We start from the raw sequence: 4,942 nt of genomic DNA, 5'->3' as shown, positions 1-4,942 counted from the left end.
TCTGTGAACAATTTGTTTACAACCTTAAACATAGTTGAATTTCCTTTTTATCAACATAGTTTATTAAAGTATCGACATAATGAAAGATACTGGTGGAATAGCTGATATCCTATGTGAACAGGCATTATGATTTGATTACATTTTAGAGTTTCATATGTTTTTGAGATTTTAGTTATCTTATACTATTATGTAATTTGGATTTTGGAGATAAGATTAATGAATACTTAACATTATTGATCAAGTTTTATCTGTATAAAAACATTCATAATGGTTGAACAGTTGTTCGATTGAATGCTGTAGAAAATTGTTATATGGAATAGTATGTGATATTTTAAATGGTAAATTATAGTTAGCAGAGGTTGAAATGAATACTATTATTTACTAGAACTGAATGGGATCGAGATATCAATCATATGGAAATCATATGTATGTGAATTGGAAATTATTTTTCTAATGATGTTTTTCTATCCATTATTGAATTGGAAATTTGTTTTCAATGGAAAAGATGGACTAATGATATATCTTTAATAAGAATTTCATATTGAACAAGAATATCATAGGCATTTAGATTTGTATCTTGGTCATTTCAAAGTTAAATGTAGATGGTTATGATAGCAAAAAATTGATTGTATAATACCAAGATTAAGTATGTACCGTTAAGTTGAGATAATAGTTTAATTGTATTTGTATAATCTTGATATTGTAGGTTTTGTTTCTATTGTTATAATTATTTGAATTTACTTTGCAATTGGGAGAATAAGATGTGTTACAAATAGATGAAAGGATGTAGTATCATGTTGTATACTGATTTTATATCTGTTGTATGTGCATTCTTTTGTAAATCTGTTTGAAGTGTTTTTTTAAGAATAGTTGTGATGAACATATATTCAGGTGGCTGAATTTGGTAATTCCTATTCAGTTATTTAATTTAGTGAAAATGTTAAAATGAACTAGCTAGGTTAATTATATACTAAAAGATAAAACTGGCTTTACCTATGACTTAAACCTAAATGGTTAAGTACAGAGAATAAGGAAAACCTCTATTCTGTCATTGACGAGAATAATAGAGAATTTCGTTATGTGTTTACTTTGAGCATACTATACATGGATGAAGAATCTTAGTGCCATAATGTTGACACCTCAGTATATATATGATTCATTTACTGGTTATTCTTAGTGTGATCTTAATTTTGCATTGTTAAGAAGATGTTTACTTCTTGCATATTAGTTTTAGAATTGCACTATGTTATGTGGTTCAGATATCTGCATTATGGTTTTGTATATGTTTATTCTAACATGTATGTAGGTGGACTATGATTTTCAACTCAGTATGTACTGAGCCCTCTTTGTGTTGTGTTATAATTCTGTGTGTTTTCAGGTGTTTCATGTTTATTATCACGTAGCTAAGGATTACTGTTGAAGTTTCTTCTAGAAACAAAATTTGTTCTCAAAGAGTTCTTGTATAGGTCATGGACATCTAAGAATGATTTTGTACTTCATTATTATACTGAACTCAATATGTATTAGTATCATAATAAAAATGTATATGAATGATATCTTCTTTTATTATGAGGTTTTTGGATTGAGAGTGATTCAATCTTTGTACTTGTATTAAGTTTTTTTTAAAAAAAATTTGTTTATGTTCTTGTTCTTTGTTTCTATGTTTGCTTATGCTTAGTGTAGCATTACATTTGGTATCAGAGCCTAGTTAAGATAACCAGGACTCTTGGGTTATAGGGTTTAACCCGTCATCATTGCATTATTAATAGTTTATTGTTTTAGGTTGGTATCATGCCTCCCGTCACTAGAGGAGCTTGAGGATGTGGCATTCTTGAGAATAACTTTGCTGGTAGAGGCAAAGGTAGGGACAGGGGTCGTGGTAGAGGTCCTAGGCACTAGAATATTGTTGGGGATGGTTAGTTTGATCATAATGCTGGGGTTAGAAATAACCAGGATAACCAGGTAGATCAAGCTATGGTACTTCAATGGATACTAGGACATCTCGATGATATTGAGACTAACAACCAGATTCTTGGTGGGGGAGAAAATGTTAGGATACCTCTTGGGCCAGGTATTAACCTTCCTATAGAGGATGATCTAGTGGCAAGAGCTCAGCTCAAGGATCTTTCCAAGGTGAAAGAGTTATTATTTTATGGTATAGAATAGGGTACAACAATAGAAGCTTGGCTGCTAAATATTGAGCAGTGCTTTATCTTACACTGTTACTTGAGTAACGTGAAAGTAAGATGGATGGTTATGCATTTGAGGGGTTTTGGTTCCTTGTGGTGGGAACAGGAGTTGGAGAAGCTTGGCATTGATATCTCTCTAGTTACTTGGGAACTCTTTGTAGAGAATTTCAAGGAGAGGTTCATGTTTGAATATTGGCATCAGGCCCATGCAGAGGAGTTCTTTCAAATTATGCAGTTTGGCTCTATAGTGGAAGCTTATGAACATAGGTTCTATGAGCTTAAAAAAATTTCTGGGTGGGTAGAAAATGATAAGGCCATGATACAACACTTCATCAGAGGGCTTATGCCCAAGATTTGGGAGGAAGTGAGAACTTTCAGACCTTTGACTATGCACGAAGCTTCTGAGTGAGCAAAGCTAATTGAGATGAAGTCTAGATATCATGGGACTTCATACAAAACTAGCATGAATCCACCTACCCCAAATGTCAGTAAGAATCAAAAGCCTCCTCAAAATAGTTTGAAATTAGGATTTTTAGGTGGGAAATTCAAAAAGAGGAAGTTTGATAAGGATTCCAAGGGTTTAGAGTAGCCTAGATCATCTCAACCACCTCAAAGTGTGTAGAGTAATAATCCATCTCTTAGTCCTTCAGGTTAGAATGTGGGATTCAGGAAATCTATTGACTGTTATCATTGTGGATAGATAGGTCATTACCAGTCTTAGTGCCCAAATTGGGATAAGCCAAAGGTTGGACATAAGACAACTAGGTCTGAAGCGATAGTTGGTGATTCTACTAGGAACCACCGAGTTTTTGCTACCCTAGATCATAAGCAGGCCAAACATTAGAATACAGTTATTGAAGCTTAGGGTAATACTCAAGGTATGAAAGTATCTATCTTATTTGATTCTGGAGCTTCAAACTCATTTATTTCTTCTATTTTAGTTGCGTATAATGGAATCCCTATGGTTAAGGCAAGGAATAAATGGCAAGTGGAGTTAGTGTCAGGTTCTAGGGTGAATGCTGATATTGTTGCTCCTAACTGTAAGATTTGAATGAAACCTTTTACTACTTCAGCAAACCTTAGGGTTATACCTTTAGGATCATATGACATAGTTTTGGGAATGGATTGGTTAGAACAGCATCAGGCTGTTATGGATTGTAAGGATAAGACAATTAATTGTTTAGATGATGTTGGATCAGCTAGGGTTATTGTTGGAATCAAGAGACCCATTTCTTTGTGGACAATATCTGCCAAGCAATTGGCAAGGTGTGCTTGAAAAGGTTGTAGTTTGTTTGCCATATTGGTAAACAACTTAGAAGATTCCATGGTTAAAGGTTCTTCTCTCGATCATCCATTCTTGTAGAGTTTCTCGGATGTCTTTGTTGAAGAAATTCCAGGAATACCTTCAAGAAGAGAAATTGATTTTCGAATCGATTTAGTGCCAGGAACATAACCAATTTCCAAGACTCCATACAGAATAATAGCTCAAGATCTGGTTGAACTTAAATTTTAGTTGGAGGAGATGTTGGAGAAAGGTTTGATTCATCCTAGTGTATCACCTTGGGGTGCTCCATTAATCTTTGTCAAGAAGAAAGATGGCTCCTTAAGACTTTGCATAGATTATAGATAGTTAAACAAGGTCATTATTAAGAACAAGTATCCTTTGCCTAGAATTGATGACTTGTTTGACCAAGTCAAGGGTGCTTGAGTCTTTTCGAAGATTGATCTAAAATTTGGGTATCATCAACTTAGAATTCAGGAAGCTAATATTCATAAGACAACTTTTCGTACCAGGTATGGGCACTACAAATTCATAGTAGTACCTTTTGGGTTAACAAATGCACCTTTTGTCTTTATGAGCCTAATGAATGGTGTGTTTAGAACTTACCTAGAAAAATTTGTAGTGGTTTTTTTGGATGATATTTTGGTGTATTCTTTCACTGCTGAAGAGCACGAGCAACATTTAGAGCAGGTTTTGGAATACCTTCATAGGAATAGACTGTATGCCAATCCTAAGAAGTGCAAATTCTTCAAATCAGAGATTTGTTACTTAGGACATATCATTTCAAGGGATGGAATTTCTGTAGATCCATCCAAAATTTGGGCTATTGTAGATTGGCCAGCACCTTTGAACATGTCCGAAGTTTGAAGTTTCATGGGCTTAGCAAGCTATTACTGCAGATTTGTGTCAAACTTTTCCAAGATAGTGCATCCTATCACATCTCTTCAGAGAAAAGGAAAGAGATTTGTGTGGACAGATGAATGCAAGGTAGCATTTCAAAAACTTGAGGAATGTTTGACCAGTGCACCAGTTCTTGTAGTCCCTGATTTAGCTAAGGAGTTCGTGGTATGCACTGATGCATCTTTGGATGGCATAGGAGCAGTGTTGATGCAAGATGGATGTGTTATAGCTTATGAGTCTAGAAAGCTAAAGAATCATGAGATGAATTACCCTACTCATGATCTCAAACTTGCTGTGATTACGCATGCTTTGACCAAGTGGTGGCATTTTCTTCTGGGTCAACGATTTGAGTTACATACTAATCGTCGAAGCCTTCAGTATCTTTTCACACAACCAGACCTCAATGCTAGGCAGTAAAGATGGATGGAGTTCTTGTGTGAATATAACTTCAAGATTAGTTATGTGCAAGGGAAGGAGAACATGGTTGCTGATGCACTTAGTAGAAGGCAACATAAATTATCTTCTTTGATCTTAACAGTGGATCTTAAGGATAAGATTTTACAGAACCTTT

Source organism: Cupressus sempervirens, chromosome 4 (assembly GCF_028749045.1).
Source record: "Cupressus sempervirens isolate cs-2001-9-10 chromosome 4, ASM2874904v1, whole genome shotgun sequence".
Lineage (NCBI taxonomy): Eukaryota > Viridiplantae > Streptophyta > Pinopsida > Cupressales > Cupressaceae > Cupressus > Cupressus sempervirens.
The sequence above is the reverse complement of the archived record's forward strand: the minus strand, read 5'-3'. Positions refer to the sequence as shown.